Source organism: Dasypus novemcinctus, chromosome 8 (assembly GCF_030445035.2).
Source record: "Dasypus novemcinctus isolate mDasNov1 chromosome 8, mDasNov1.1.hap2, whole genome shotgun sequence".
NCBI lineage: Eukaryota > Metazoa > Chordata > Mammalia > Cingulata > Dasypodidae > Dasypus > Dasypus novemcinctus.
In genome coordinates this window covers 14,754,332-14,771,651 of record NC_080680.1, presented here as the reverse complement: position 1 = coordinate 14,771,651, position 17,320 = coordinate 14,754,332, and the positions used below count along the sequence as shown (strand labels likewise).

The 17,320-nt window shown below is 43.3% G+C and overlaps 1 protein-coding gene across 1 annotated transcript in view; it reads left to right on the top strand.

Moving 5' to 3' along the window:
- The window catches only part of FGD3 (FYVE, RhoGEF and PH domain containing 3), a 162,453-nt gene that overhangs the window by 3,498 nt on the left and 141,635 nt on the right, over positions 1-17,320 (top strand). The window lies entirely within an intron of this gene.

Sequence of the window (17,320 nt, the reverse complement as noted above, 5' to 3'; positions counted from 1 at the left end):
TCTATTGTCTCTCCGGTGTCTCTTTTTGTTGCATCATCTTGCTGTGCCAGCTCTCCACGCAGGCCAGCACTCCTGCGTGGGCCAGCACTCTATGTGGGCCAGCTCTTCTTTCAGGCCAGCTCACCCCACGGGCCAGCTTGCCTTCACCAGGAGGCCCCAGGAGTCGAACCCTGGGCCTCCCGTATGGTAGATGGGAGCCCAGTCACTTGAGCCACATCTCCTTTCCTGCTTTGCCCATTTTTAACCTGCGTTGTTTGTCTTTTTGTTATTGGGTTGTAGGATTTTTTTTAGCATTCTATATTAAACCCTTATCAAATATATGGTTTCCCAATATATCCCATGGAGTTTTCTCCTGTTCTGCAGCTTGTCTTTTCACTTTCTTGGTAAGGTCCTTTGACACACAAAAATTCTTAATTTTGACGAAGTCCATTTTATGTATTTTTTCTTTTGTTGCTTGTGCTTTTGGTGTCATAGCTAAGAAATTGACACCAACTCCAAGGTTATAAAGGCTCTCCTATAATGTTTTCTTCTAAGAGTCCTAGCTCTTATATTTAGGTCTTTGAACCATTTTGAGTTAACTTTTATATTTGGTGTGAGGTAGGGGCCCACCTTCATCCCTTAGCATTCCTCACGATTTGCTGAAGAGACCATTCGTTCCCCAATTAATGCACTTGACACCCTTCTCAAAAATCAGTAAGCCAGTCCTGACAAGCCAAAACCATTTTGAAAAAACAGATTTTGAATTTCAGCTATACCTGGATAGACTTAAAATAATTAAAATGCTGTAGCCAACTTTAATAAAATCGGCACCCAGCCACTGTTTTGTTGACTATGAGAAAGTTTAAGTTCATGTTCATTTTTAGGGTCTATAGAATATTTCATGTGTATTACAGTGGTATTCATATGCTATGTCTCTAAACTTTATTTTCAAAAGCTTAAGGCCCAAATACAAACTTTTCTGGAATAAATGTGGTGTTTTATTTTCTGGAAAAAAAAAAAAAAAGAACAGAAGTTGCAGGACCTACACCACCTGATTTTATAATTTATTACCAAGCTACAGTAATCAAAACAGCATGGCAAAAGGACAGACAAATAAACCAATGGAATTAAGAGTTCAAAAATACATCAAATGCAATGAATGTGCCACACTAATGAAAGAAGTAGTCAATGTGGGAGGAGCGGGGGTGTGGGGAGTGGGGTACGGGAACCTCTTATATGTATATATATATATTTTTTTTTAATTCTATTTTTTTATTTTTTTATTTCTCTCCCCACCCCGCCCCCCTCAGTTGTCTGCTCTCTGTGTCCATTTGCTGTGTGTTCGTCTGTGTCCGCTTGTATTGTCAGTGGCACCTGGAATCTGTGTCTCGTTTTGCTGCGTCATCGTGCTGCATCAGCTCTCCAAGTGTGCGGCACTCCTGGGCAGGCTGCACTTTTTTCGCACTGGGTGACTCTCCTTACAGAGCGTACTGTTTGTGCGTGAGGCTCCCTTATGCGGGGGACATCCCTGTGTGGCACGGCACTCCTTGTGCGCATCAGCACTGCGCGTGGGATTGTGGTATATACATACAATGGACTATTATTTGCCCACAAAAATAATGCATGCTATAACTTTGAAGACATCATGTTGAGTGATATAAACCAGATACAAAAGGACAAATGTATGATCTCACGTAAAGGAAATAAGCAGAATATGCATACTTATATAAAGTCAGAAACTAGAAAACAGATTACCAAGGGGTGGGTGGGGGAGGGGAATGGGGAGTTAATGTTTAATTGCTATGGAGAGTTGTTAGGGGTAATGGAAAAGCTTTGGCAATGGATGATGGTGACAGAGGCACAACTTTGCATATATAATTAATACCATTGAATTGTATGTTTGAAAAGGGATAAAAAGAGAAATTTTAGGCTATATTTCAGTTACCACACACATACACACTGTACAACACAAAGAGTGAACCCTGAGGCAAACAATGGGCTAAAGTTAATAACTATAATAATATTGTTTCATGAATTGTTACACAGCTTTCACACTCATGCAAAATGTTAATAATAAGGAAAACTGTGTGTGAGGGGGTTGTAGAGGAGCTCTCTGCTTTCTGCATGATGTTTCTGTAAACCTGCAATTGCATCAGATGACCATAGATTTGTAGATGTATTTCTGGATTCTCAATTCTATTCCACTGGTCTATGTGTATATTTTTATGCCAGTACCATACTGTTTTGATTGCTGTGGCTTTGTAGTAAGTTTTGGTATTGGGAAGTGTGAGATCTCAAACTTTTTTCTTCCTTTGCAATATTGACTTACCTTTTGGGGGCCCTTGAGATTCCATGTGAATTTAAGAATCAGCTTTTGCATTTCTGCAAAAATATCTGCTGGGATTTAATATGTATTAGGTTGAATCTGTAGACAGCGTCTAGTAATCTTGACATCTTAATAATATTAAGACACGGGATGTCTTCCCATTTATTTAGGTTCTTTAATTTCTTTCGCCAAGGATGAAAAAGTGTACCAGTGTACATGTCCTTCACCTCCTTAGTTAAATTTATTTCTAGTATTTAATTCTTTTTTTTCCCCCAGCTATTATGAATGGGATTTTTTTTTTTACTCCCCATTTCAGAATTCGGGGAGTTAACTCACAACCTATTCTGTGAGTTAATCTTAGAGCCTACAACTTTGCGGTCTTCGTTTATCAGTTCTGGTAATTTTCTTGTGAAGTCTTTGGGATCTTCTGTATAAAGAATCATGTCATCTGTGAATGGGGATAGTGTTACTTCCTCCTTTCCAGTTTGGATGCCTTTTATTTCTTTTTCTTGCCTAATTGCTCTGGCAGGGAGTTCCAGTACAATGTTGAATAGCAGTGGTGACAGTGGCACCTTGTCTTGTTCCAATCTCAGGAGTAAGGCTCCTTTTTTCAATTTTTTACTGTTGAGTATCAGATTAGTAGGATGTGTCTCAAGTGGTTGAGTGCCTCCTTCTCACACAGGAGGTCCTGGGTTTAGTTCCAGTACCTCCTAAAAAAACAAAAACAAATAACAACTAAAAAAAAAAAAACCAATTCAGGGGAGCCGATGGGACTCAGTGGTTGAGTGCCAGTTTCCCACATGTGAAGTCCCAGGTTCAATCTCAGCCCTTGGTACCTCAAAAAAAAAAAAAAAAAGATTAGCTGTAAGTTTTTCTTATATGCCCTTTATCACACTGAGGAAGTTATATTCCATTCCTATTTTTCTGAGTTTTTTTCATGAAAGTGTGTTGGATTTTGTCAGAAGCCTTTACTGCGTTGACATGATTATATGATTTTGTTTCCCTTTCATTCTGTTGATGTGTTATGTTACAGTTCTTGATATTCTTATATTGAACCACCCTTGCATTTTTGGGATGAATCCAACATGATCATGGTGTATTAATAGAGTTATTTTTATCAGCTGTTTGATTTGGTTTACTAGTATTTTACTGAGAATTTTGCATCTATGTTCATAAGGGAAATCTGTCTGTAGTTTTCTTGTGATTTTTTATCTGCTTTGGTATTAGGGTAATGTTGGCTTTTTTTCTTTTTTTTCTTTCATAGTAGGTACCGTGTTTGAATCCAGGACATTGTACATGGGAATCTGGCACTCAACCACTGAGCTATATCCACTCCCCAATGAGAGTTAGGTTTCTCATTTGTTTGTTTTTGTTTTTAGGAGGTACTCTGGGACCTCGTACACAGGAAGCAGATGCTCAACCACTTGAGCTGCAGCCACTCCCCAATGTTGGCTTCTTAAAATGTGTTAAAAAGAGTTCCCTCCTCTTTAATTTTTTGGGAAAGGTTGGGGATGTTTGGTGTTAATTTGAATGTTTTGTAGAATTCACTGGTGAAGCTGTCTGGTCCAGAATTTTACTTTGTTGGGAGATTTCTGATTATTAATTAATCTTGTTACTTGTTACAGGTCTATAGAGAACCTCTATTTCTACTTGAGTCAGTTTAGGGAAGTTGTGTGAACACAACTAGGAATTTGTCTATTTCCTCTAAGTTATCTAGTTGGTTAGCATACAATTATTCAGATTATTTTCTTATGATCTTTTTAATTTTTGTAATGCCCCCTTCATATTTTTTAAAGTTTGTTTTGAAATACTTTTATACTTACCAGACTTACAAAAGATAATACAAGCCCCATGTAGAGAACCCTGACACACCCCAACCCCCAAGATACCCAGATCCACCAAATTTAACATTTTGCCACTTCTTTCTTTCCTTCCTTCCCTCCCTCCTTCTTCCCTTCCTTCCTTCCTTTCTGTCATCTATCTACTTAATCCATTTTCTGAACATTTGGGTATACTTTGTATATATCACACTCCTTGAATAATTAATACTGCTATGTACATTTCCTAAGAACAAGGATATTCACTTTCATAATCATCTTTTTTTAAAAAGATTTATTTATTTATTTCTCTCCCCTTCACCCCACCCCACCCAGATTGTTTGTTCTCTGTGTCTATTTGCTGTGTCTTCTTTGTCCGCTTCTGTTGTTGTCAGCGGCACAGGGATCTGTTTCTTTTTGTTGCGTCATCTTGCTGTGTCAGCTCTCCATGTGTGCGGCGCCATTCTTGGGCAGGCTGCACTTTCTTTCATGCTGGGCGACTCTCCTTACGGAGCGCAGTTCTTGCACGTGGGGCTCCCCTACGCGGGGACACCCCTCTGTGGCACAGCACTCCTTGCGTGCATCAGCACTGTGCATGGGCCAGCTCCACATGGGTCAAGGAGGCCCGGGGTTTGAACCGCAGACCTCCCATGTGGTAGACGGATGCCCTAACCACTGGGCCAAGTCCGCCGCCACCTTTCATAATCATCTTAAGTGCAGTTATCAAGTTCAAGAAATTTAACATTGAAATAAAATTTAAAGTCTACATTCTAACTTCCTCATATGTTCCAATTTTGTCCCCCTGAGCCTTTTCTCCTCCCTTGCTACATCCCACCCAGGGTCATCCCCTTCCGTTTTTTATTTTAGTTATTTGCATCTTCTGTTTTTCTTTGTCAGTCTAGCTAAAGGCTTGTCAATTTTGTTGATCTTTTTTAAAAAACACAACTTTTGGTTTCATTGGTTCTATGTTTATTTTCTATTTTATTTATTTCTGCTCTAATCATTATTTCTTCCCTTCTACTTACTTTAGGTTTAATTTGCTCTTTTTTTTCTTAGTTCTTTCAGGTTTTTGATTTGAGATCTTTCTTCTTTTTTTTAATATAGGCATTCATAGCTATAAATTTCCTTCTGAGAACTGCCTTCACTGTGTCCCGTAAGTTTTGATGTTGCTGTGTTCTCCTTTTCATTTGTCTCAAAATATTCCTGATTTCCCTTGTGATTTCTTCTTTGACCCATTGATTATTTAAGAGTGTGTTAACTTCCATTTGTGTGTGGATTTTCCAGTTCGCCGTCTGTTACCGATATCTAGCTACATTCCATTGCAGTCAGAGAGATGCTTTGTCTAATTGCAGCCTTTTTAAATTTATTGAGACTTGTTCTGTGACCTAACATGTGGTCTGTCCTGGAGAATGATCCAAGTACACTTGAGAAGAATGTGTATTCTGCTGTTTTTGGGTGCAGTGTTGTGTGTATGATGTTAGGTTTAGTTCATTTATAGTATTGTTGAAGTTCTCCATTTCCTTATTGTCTAGATGCTTTGATGAAAGTAGTGTATTGAAGTCTCCAACTATTATTGTAGTAGTGTCTTTATTTTCCTTCAGTTTTATAAGTATTTGCCTTAAGTATTTTGAGACCCTGTGATTAAGCAGATATATGTTTATAATTGTTATATCATCTTGGTGACTTGCCCCTTTAATTAATATAAATGTCCATTTCTTGTAACAGATTTTGACTTAAACTCTAATTTACCAGATACTGATATAGACATCCCAGCTTATTTTTGGTTACTGTTTAATGGAATATCTTTTTCTGTCCTTTCACTTTCAACCATTTGTGTCTTTGGATCTAAGGTGAGTCTCCTGTAAACATGTAATTGGATGATCCTTTTTAATCTGTTTTGCCAATCTTTGTCTTTGATTGGATAGTTTAATCTGTTTACATTCAATGTAGTTACTATTAAGCCATTTTATCCTTTATTTCTTGGTTGTCTTATCTTTTTTGTCCCTTTCCTTCTCTGCAACCTTTGTTTGTATTTAGGTGATCTTTTGTGATGTAACTGATTGATCCCTTTCTCATTTCAGCTTCTGTGTATATTTAAAAATACTTCCTTTGTGATTTCCTTGGGGTTTGTGTTAAACAATCTAAATCTATAACCTACTAATTCAAAATGATACCAGCTTAACTTTAATAGTCCACACAGTCTGCTCCTATACCCTGTTTCCCCCTTTGGTTGCTTTTGTTACACATTACTTCTTTATTTTGAATGCCTGTAACATAGATATATGACTAGTTCTTATTCAATTGTATTCTCTCCCTTACGGGAAAAAAAGAGTAGAGTTGTATAATGAGGATACAGTACTTCTGGGGTTTGCATTTATCCATGTGGTTATTTTTACTAGAGATCTTTATTTCTTCATAACTGCTCCAACAAATATCTCCTGTCCTTTCCTTTCAACCTGAAAAATTCCTGTTAGCATTTTTTGTAGGGCAGGGCTCTGGGCAGCAGTCACAGTGTTTGTTTACCTCTGAATGTCTTAAATTTCTCTCGTTTGGTTTTTTTTTTACTAGGTACTAGGGATTGAACCTGGGACCTTGTACATGGGAAATGGGAAGGAGGCACTCAAACACTGAGCTACACTCACTCCCCTCCCCTCCTTTTTTTTTTAAAGATTTATTTTATTTTATTTATTTGCCCCCCTCCCCCCACTGACTGCACTCACTGCCTGTTCTCTGTGTCCATTCACTCCACGTTCTTCTGTGTTTACTTGTCTTCTCTTCTCATCTTCTCTTTAGGAGGCACTGGGAACCAGTCCTGGGACCTCCAACTGGGAGAGAGGCATTCATTCGCTTGAGGCACCTCAGCTCCCTGGTTTGTTGTGTCTCTCATTGTCTTTCTTCTGTGTCTCTTTTTTGTTGTGCCATCTCGTTGTGTCAGCTCGCAGTGCTCACCAGCTCTCTACAGCGTGGGCCAGCTAGCCTTCACCAGGAGGCCCCAGGAACCGAACCTGGGACCCCCCCATATTGTAGATGGGAGCCCAGTTGCATGTGGTACATCCACTTCCCCCTCCCCTCCTTTTTGAAGGATAGTCTTGCCAGATATAGAATTCTTGGCTGGCAGTCTTTCTCTTTTAGTACCTTAAATATATTATACCACTGCCTTCTCATCTCCATGTTTTCTGATGAGAAATTGGTACTTAATCTTATTGAGGATCCTTGTAAATAACAAATCTTTTCTCTTCTTTCAGAATTCTTTCTTTGTCTTTGATATTTTGATTATTATATGTCTTGGTATTCCTCTATTTGGGTTTATCCTGTTTGGAGTTTGTTGGAATTCTTGGATGTGTATATCCACATCTTTTGTCAGATTTCAGAAGTTTTCAGCCATTATTTCCGCAGATGTTCTTTCTGTGCCCTTTTCCTTCTCCTTTCCTTCTGGTATGCTCCATGTTGTTCCACAGGTCGCTTAGGCTATGGTACCTTTTTTTCTTTCTTTTCTCTATCTGTTCTTTAGACTGTAGGATTTTGATTGTCCTGTCTCCTAATTTGTCAATTTCTTCCTCCTGCCTGTTCAAATCTGATGTTGAATACCTCTAGTGTATTTTTTTTAATATAAAAAAAAATTTCTTTTTTTATGTCCCCTTCCTCCAGATGGTTTGCTCATCTATCTGCTCATTGTTGCTAGCCTTCTCCAGGAGGCACTGGGAACCGAACCCAGGACCTCCCACATGAGAGGGAGTGGCCAGTGGACTGAGCCACCTCTGCTCCCTGTGGGCTGTACTGCTGGCTTGTGGCCTCTGCTTGTTGTGGCAGCATCTAACTCTGTTGTGGCGGAAGGCAGCATCTAGCTTTGTTGCAGTGGGAGGCAGCATCTGCTCTTCTTTTAGGAGGCACTGAGACCTGAACCTAGGACCTCCCAAGTGGTATGTGGGTGCCCAAGTGGTTGAACTGCATCTGCTTTCCTCTAGTGTATTTTAATCTCTACTATTGTTGTTCTTATCCCAAGTTCTGCTATATTCCTTTTTAGATTTTCTATGTCTTCTTTTTGTTCGTGCATTGTCTTTTTGATTCCCTTTAGTTCTATGTCCATGTTTTCTTTTAGCTATTGAATTTATTTAGGAGATTTGACTGAGTATCTTTGATTAGTTGTTCCAGTGCCTGCTTCCTCTGTTGTTTTCATTTGTTTCCTTGAATGATTCATCTTTTCCTGTTTCTTTGTAAGACTTGTGATCTTCTGTTGATGTCTGGGGATTTGATTATTTTGATGTGCTAATTCTGGAAGTCAGTTGCTCTCTGTTGTTTGAGGCTTTAGCGTTGATTGGCTATGTGTGAAGCCTCAAGTTCAGGGTGTCCTGAACCTCTAGAACAGCCTGTGGTTAGCAGTTCTGCTTTCTCAGGTCTTTCTGAGCCTGTGGCTTGCGCTAGGTGTGTGCAGTAACTTTCAAGATTACCTTAGTATGTGCAACTGATTCCTCTCCAGGAGAAGATTTCCTTTCCCCTGTTTCTCCTCTGGGAGTCTGGGGGCTGTTCTCTTTGTTTTCATGCAGTTTTTCCTCCCTGGTGGCTGTAGTTTGTTTAGCTCTCCTCCCGTGCTCTGAACGTCCCTTTCTCTCCAGTTTTTAGCCTACGATCCCCACTGCCATTAGGTGGCTCTGCCTCCTCTTTCTGTGCAGCTTTTCTACCTCTGGTAACTCCTAGATAAGGGAATCCCAGCCCGTGCCCGGAGTCTGTCTCTGCAGAGCCGGGTGTGGTCAATAGACAGAGACACCCAGTATCTTCGTTTAAGTGCACCAGCAGCGAGGAGGCACACCTTGCCAAAAGCGCCACCGTGGGCACTGTGGCTTCAGGGAGCCACTGTGAATGCGCGTGAGCAGCTAGGCACTGCGGTCTCTGTGGCCTTGGGTCCCTGTGCTTGAATCATGTGGGTTACTAGGCTGGCACTGTGGGTGGCTCTGCAGTGAAAGATCGTGTAGAAGGTGTCCGGACCAGGTAACTGCCTATGTGAGATGCTTAAACTGTACAGATCCGAGGGTGGGAAAAGGCTGCAGACTAGCACATTTGTCCTACTGATCTCCTGATTTTAGGTTGTTGTTGTTTTTTAAGCAGTTAAATTTTATTGATACATATTAATAAAGCATACAATTCATCTGAAGTGTACAATCCATGGTATTTGGTATAATCACATAGTTGTGCATTCATCACCTCAGTCATCAGTAGAGCATTTTCATTATTTCCATAATAATACTAATATTAATAAACAAAGATCTAACTAATAAGAAAATTCTTCACCTCTTGATCTCTCTCTGTTTTCCCTGTTGTACCTTGCTCCTATTTCTGGCTGTTCTTGCACAATTACTTATTTATTAAGTCGTTTTATTGAGATATATTCATATACCTTAACAGTCTATCCAAAGTGTATAATACAAGGCTTTTAGTATAATCACAATGTTGTACATTCATCATCACAGAAGATTTCAGAACAATTTCATTACTCCAAAGAAGAAAAACTCCACACCCCTTAGCAGTCCTTTTTTTTTTTTTTTTAATTCACCATTCACTGAGTCATTCTCTAGTGTTAATCATCCTCCAGAGTTCCAAAGTAGTAGAATCCACCCTTTTATTTAGGTGTCGGAGAGCGTTCACGGGCATGTCATATACTGACATCCTGTAGCAGCCACCAGCCACCCCAATAGTTCTTTAATAGATTCCTTAAGATTTTCCATACACGAGATTATGCCATCTGCACATGGTTTTACATCATTATTTCCAATTTGGGTGTCTTATCTTGCCTTCTCGCCCTGTTTATAACCTCTTGTATGATGTTGAGTACAAGTGGGAAGAGCAGATACCTTTGTCTTGTTCCACTGTTAAGTACCCTGTTAGCTGTGAGTTTTTCCTAGATGCCTTTCATCACGGTGAGGAAGTTTCCTTCTATTCCCAGCTTGTTAAACCCACTTGCGTTCCTTGGATAAATCCCATCTGATCATGGCCTATAATCTTTTTTATGTATTATTGAATTTCATTTGCTAATGTTTTATTGTCGCTGTACTTTGCTGTGTCTGCGCAGCACTTGGCCTTGTGAGACTGAGCTGGAACGAATGTAGAAACTACCCGTTGAAAGCCACAGACCTGCAAGGCCATTCTGGGCAGGGTCTCTGGAGAAAGCCAGGGTTCTTTGGGTTTGCATAAGGCTGAGATTCAGAGGAAAGCCAAGAGCTGAGCAAACTCTCCCACAGCTCCTGCCACAGAGAAGAAGGTTCTTCTCTGTGTTCACTTCCTTTCAGCAGATGTCTGTGGATGACTGCTTCGTGCCAACCATGCACCTGCTGGCTTAGCCTCAGTTTCCCTCTCTGTAAAAAAGGATAATAATACTTACCTTATGGGGCTGATGGGAAGATTAAATATGAAAAATTGTAATATAGGCTGTAAGCTTGCTAATGTTAAATTTCTTTTTTTTTTTTTTTAAAGATTTATTTATTTATTTAATTTCCCCCCCCTCCCCTGGTTGTCTGTTCTCTGTGTCTATTTGCTGCGTCTTGTTTCTTTGTCCGCTTCTGTTGTCGTCAGCGGCACGGGCACGGGAAGTGTGGGCGGCACCATTCCTGGGCAGGCTGCACTTTCTTTTCACGCTGGGCGGCTTTCCTCACAGGCGCACTCCTTGCGCGTGGGGCTCCCGCACGCGGGGGACACCCTTGCGTGGCACGGCACTCCTTGCGCGCATCAGCACTGCGCATGGCCAGCTCCACACGGGTCAAGGAGGCCCGGGGTTTGAACCGCGGACCTCCCATATGGTAGACGGACGCCCTAACCACTGGGCCAAAGTCCGTTTCCCAAATTTCTTAAACTTGATAGCTGTGGTTACGTAAGTGACTATCCTAGTACTTCAGAAATGTAGATGGAAGCATTACGTGTTCAAGGAGCATGATGTATGCAACCTACTCGCACATGTTTAGGAAATAGATGAATAGCTGGACAGATAGACATAGATAGATGGATAGATAGGTAGGTAGGTAGAAAGAAAGAATGATAACGGCATATGTGGCAAAACATGAGAAGTTGGTGGATCTGAGCGTTGGGTTATGTTGGAGTTCTCTGTATGGGTTTTGTATTATCTTTGCCATTGTTTTGTAAGTTTGAAATTATTTCAAAATAAAAGGTTTATTAAGGGCCTGCCCCAATCAGGATGGCAGAGTGAGGTGAATCAGGCTCTGTCCCCCCACAAGAACCAGCAAGAATTGGCAGAAACATCTTCCTCAGGGCTCCAGAAAACTCTTAAAGGACTGCAGTGACAGGGTGTGTGCTGACCCGGAGAAAGGCCGTTTAAAGCAGGAGGATTTTGTATGCCCTTGCTGGTCCCTCCCCAGCCCGTCACCATCTCGGCGTGGGGCTGGCACTCCCAGGGTGGATCCCTGGTCCTGGTGCCAGAAGAGGGTAAACCTCATGCACGGACTGGGAGCTTGCACGTCTGCCCAGTCTGTGCGGTGGTGGCCCGGGGGATTCACTGGCCCAGAACTTGCGCTGTGGGTAGAAGGCGTAGCTGTCTGGGGCAAAGGATTCCTATCTGTGTAAATAGGGGAATTCCTAGGCCACATGTCCATGTACAGAAAAAAATCACGGAGGCCCCTGAGCTTTAGTCTGGAGCTCTTCTCTCCCTCATTGTATGGGCAGTGCTGAAGGAGTGCACTCACACAGGTCACTCTGCAAAGACTGGAAAGGTGTTTTCTTTTTTTGCTCCTCCTCCCCTACCTCCTCCTCTTCTTCCTTTTCCTCCTTCTCCTCCTTCTTCACTTTTTTTGTTAGCTCCTGGCATTCAAGGGAAGTTCTATCATAGCACTAGGTGATACAAGCTTAAGGAACAGATACCTCAGTCTAAATCCCAGCAGTAACACGCTAAAATATCAAAATGTCCAGGTTTCAGCCAAAGATTATAAAACATACAAAGAAACAGGGAGTGATGGCCCAAGCAAAGGAGATCAGGACATTAGAAACCATCAACGAGGAAGACCAGACTTGGGACATTCCAGACAAAGACTTTTAAAAAATGGTCCTCAGTACTGTCAAAGAGCTAAAGGAAATCAGGAAAACAATAGGTGAACACAAAGAGCTATTGGTAGAGAGATGGAACTTACGAAAAGGAACCACACAGAGCTGAAGACATTAAAAATTCCATAAAGGGGGTCAACAGCAGATTGAAGCTGGCAGAAGGAAGCATCAGAGAACTTGAAGATAAGACAACTGAAATTTTCCAGCCTGAGAAGCAGAAAGAGAAAAGAAGGGAGTAAAGTGAACAGATCCTGAGGAACCTGTAGAGTCCATCAAGTGTGCCATTATACACATAATGGAGAAATTCTAGAAGAAGAAGAAGGAGAAAAGGAGGCAGGGAGAATGTTCAAAGAAATAATGGCTGAACTTCCCAAATTTAAAGAAAGACATGAACATACACATCCAAGATCCTCCATGAACTCCAAATAGGATAAATCCAAATGGACTCACACCACACCATGTTCCAATCAAACTACTGAATGCCGAAGATAAAGAGAATTCCGAAAGCCACAAGAGAGAAGCAACATGTCACAAACAAAGGAGCCTCAATAAGATTATGTACTGATTACGCCTCTGAAACCACAGAGGCAAGAAGATAGGGGGATGATATATTTACCAAGTGTTGAAAGCAAAAAATGGTCAACCAAGAATTCTATATCTAGCAAAACTGTCCTTCAAAAAGGAAGGAGGAGGAAAACGGACTTTGGCCCAGTGGTTAGGGCGTCCGTCTACCATATGGGAGGTCCGCGGTTCAAACCCCAGGCCTCCTTGACCCGTGTGGAGCTGGCCATGCGCAGCGCTGATGCATGCAAGGAGTGCCCTGCCACGCAGGGGTGTCCCCCGCGTGGGGGAGCCCCCCGCGCAAGGAGTGCGCCCGTGAGGAGAGCCGCCCAGCGTGAAAAGAAAGTGCAGCCTGCCCAGGAATGGCGCCGCCCACACTTCCCGTGCCACTGACGACAACAGAAGCGGACAAAGAAACAAGACGCAGCAAATAGACACCAAGAACAGACAACCAGGGGAGGGGGGGAAATTAAATAAATAAATAAATCTTTAAAAAAAAAAAAAAAAAAGGAAGGAGGAATTCAGGCATTCCCTGATAAACAGAAGCTGAGGGACTTTGTTGCCCCTAGACCAACCCTGTAAGAAATGCTCTAGAGAGTTCTGCAGGTTGAGAGGAAAAGACACTGCATAATTGAGTAAAGCCACATGAAGAAATAAAGGTATCTAGTGAGAGTGACGACACGGGTAAATACAAATGCCACTCCTATGGTATTTTTATTTGTATCTCCACGTTCTCTTTCTATAGGATCTAAAAGGCAAATGCATAAAATGTAATAATAAATCAATGGTTTTGGACTCCATGTATAAATATGCTATTTGTGACAACTACGTAAAGGTGGAGGAACAGAGGACTATAGGAACATAGTTTATGTGTGTTAAAGTTACTGAAGTTGTTAGGCTGGTATCAAAGCAAATGAGATTTTTATAGACTTAGGATGTTAAATTTAAGCCCCAGGGTAACCACAAAGAAAATATCATGGAATATGGAAACTCGTGGAGACAGAACGTGGAGTAAAGGTTGCCAGGATGGAGGCAGGGCAGTGGAGAGTTAATGCAGGATGGGGTCAGGGTTTCTGTTTGGGGTGAAGGGAAAGTTCTAGTAATGGATGGTGAGGAGGGTACTGCAACACTGTGAATGTGATTACTTCTACTGAATGGTGAGCTTGGCAGCATTTAGGATGGGAAGAGTCATGTTGTATATGTTTCCACAATTAAAAAAAGGAGAGAAACAAAAAAATGGAGTGTCTATTAAAAGCAATCCATGATACTGGAATATATCGTATTCCCATTGGGTGACTAGATCACAGTCTGTTCTGTTGGTGCTGATTATTGGGTCATTTTCCATTTCATGGCTCCTGTGACTAAGGCCGCCACCCCCATTCTTACACACTCGTGTTGGGTCACTTGATTCTCTTGGGCATGTCCCTAGGGATAGCGGGGCTGTGGGATGCCAGTGTTCAGCTTTAGTAGAGACTGCCAGGCAACTTTCACATCATTGGCTCTAAATTACAACAGCCGGTGAACGTTCCTGTTACCCCGTGTCCTCGCCAACACTTGGGGTTGGCGGCTCTGTGCCTTTGGACGGAGTGGAGAGGGAGGTTGTTTCAGGGGCCCAGCAGGAGCGAGGACGGGGGGCAGGGTGAAGGCCTGGGCATGGCAAGTCACCCCGTTTGGCTGACTGAGGTCTGTGGGGAGCAGTGGAAGGAACGGGGGGAAAGGCTGGGGCTGTTTTGTGGAACTGTTAGAAGTCAGAAGGACTCATCACAAAAGGTTCGGTCACAGATGGTGGTGATGGTGACACAACACTGAATGCGGTTAACTCCACTGAATTGTACACTTGAAAGAGGTTCAGTGGGAAATTCTATGTTGTAATTATGATTCCACCACCACAATAATAATTATATAATAATAATAGTAAACCTTGCCACTGCTCTAGAAAGCAAAATTTGAAAATGTGCAGAGTTTCTATTTGGGAAGATGGAAACTTTTGGTAATGGATGGCAGCAATGGTAGCACAACATTATGAATGAAACTAACAGCACTGAATTACACATTTGAATGTGGTTAAAACGGAGAGATGTTAGGCTGTATCTACGGTAACAGAATTTTTTTTAAAAATCCATGGACCCACACTACTCGGCCAGTGACCCTCAAGTTAAACCGTGGACTGTAGTTAATAGGACAATTATAAAAATGTGCCGTCATCAGTCGTAACAGATGTTCCACACCGATGCACGCTGTTAATAATAGGGTGGTGCGTGGGAACCCTGTATTTTACGCAGGATTTTTCTGTAAACTCAACAACTTCTCTAATAAAAATTAGGGAAAAAAAAGAACCACCATAGGATGGAACCCTAATGTAAACTATGGACTTTAGCTAGTAATATAATTACAATAATACTGGCTCACCACCTGTAACACAGGTACCACAGTAATGCAAAATGTTAATAATGGGGCGGGGGAAACCATGACTCTGACCTCCTGGTCTTGGCTTCGTGACCTTGGGGAGGCACCGCACCGGCCCTCGGTCCTGCCGCTTGCGGGTGCGCCGCCGGGAGGGACCCTGGAGGGGTGCCTGCGCTGTGGCAGGTGGAGGCAGGGACGCAGGGCGCTGGGAGCATGGTCAGCCCCGCGCGGCCGCTGGGTGCCGCACCTGGCCTTGGCTGTGACTCGGTCTCCCTTGTCAATGGGGATAAGAATGCTTCCTCTGTAGAGTGACCGTGAAGAGGAAATGAGGCTGCGCACATGCCCCGAGGCTGTGACCCCAAGTGCGAGTGTCATGGGTGGGACTCCCGGGGACCGTGGGCACAGCAGTCGGGAGGGTGTTGGGAAGAGCAGGTAGCACCCTGGTGGCCGGGTCCTGCAGGGACCTGGAGGGTGGAGGGAGCAGGGCGGTGGAGCGGCTGGGGGACTTCTGGGCAGGTGGCTGCGTGGGAGCCGGATTTCTCTGTGCTTTGAGCCCGGGTCCTGCCGGGGGTGGGAGGCCAGCACAGGGGTGCCCCGCGGCTCCCCCATCCTGGGCCCGGGGTGACAGCTCTGCCTCTCAGATGACCTCCTGTCCGCAGGCGCTGTACGGCCTGGGTGTGTTTCGCAACTTGGAAACTCAGTGGCGGCCTGTGTTATTAGCAGGTGCTGGGAATTGGTCTTCATTTCTTTTAGGTGCAACTGCCTACTACGCTTATGTTCAAAAAAGAGACTCCTTTTCTGTCAGCGAGACGCACGAAGCGTTTACAGATGGGATGCTCGGAAGCCTGGGATTTGCCCTGTGCCGGTGAGGGTGCAAGGTGGGGAGGGCGTGGGCGGGCCAGGACGACTCACCCGAGGGGGGAGCTGCTATTGTCTCTTACTATTGTCTGTGTTGGAAATGGCCATGAAAACAGGTCAAAACATAAAGTTTTGGGGATTTTCCCCCAGTCACTTAACCCCGAGGTACCGGGAGGCTCTCCGGGTTCCTCCCAGTGCTGTTTTCAGTGCCATCTCGCCCACGTTGGTGTAACTCTTCTGAGCAGCTCGAGGGCGAAGCAGGCTGGAAGGGAGAGTGCGGGCACACAGTCCTGGCCCTGCCCCGCCCCACCCACGCTCTTGGCGCAGTTTTAACCTCTCGGTTTCGGTTTGTGCACCTGTGAATTGGACGCCCATACCCACCCTCCCCTGCCCGTGAGAATTACCTGTGACCCTCTGGAGCGGTGTTACCGTGTGGCCCTCTCATTGTCACCGCCAGCCCCGCGGGGCCTCTCGTCACCTCGGCTCTGCAGGGGAGGACACCGAGGTTCAGAGAGGGGACAGGCCAGGGCGTTCCCTTAACGTCAGGACACTGCCCCGCACTTAAGTGATTGTTTAGTAATAGAGGCTCTGAAGGCTGTTCCTTTTGGGAGTCATTATTTTCACAAGTGCTCCCGGCGAACAACAGGCTGCCACAGTGCCAAGTTGCTTGCCTTTCTGACTTTTTAAACATGCACTTGATATACATGTTACTATTTCAGTCTGGGTCCCAAAGGCAGGAAATGATAAGAAGAGGGTTTTTCTTGGTGCCTCCACTCTAGCATTCCACTGGGGAAAAAAAGTAAGAGATGGGAACAAAGGTTAATTTCTGTTTTTGCTTGAATTGGCGATTAGTGTCAGCCCCACTTAATTTGGTCAGAGCACTGTCTCCTCCCTGGTAGTTTCCTACAACCGGTGAGTGGGTGCTCTGGGGCATAAAAGGAAAGGCTAGAGCAGGTCAGATTTGTGCTCCCCTCCCAGTCCTCCGTGCAAGCCTTGCAGGCTACATGAACCTGGATGGGATCTAATAATGGAGGAGAAAGGGCATTATTGCGACATAAGAAAAAAATTGGAGTCTAGACGCTAAGCTTCATGTCAATGTAAATTTCTTGAACATTGATAATTGTACTTAAGGTGGTTGCTTATGTGAATATCCTTTTTCTTAGGACATGTACATGGAAATATTAAGTGTTCAAGGAGTGTGATATATACCATCTACACTCAGATGGGCAGGATATAGTAGACATGGACAGTGGATGGATAGATAGAGCAATTGTAGCAAAATGCTTTTTAAAGTCGGTGGGTATGTTGGAGCTCTGTGTATGGGTTTGTATTA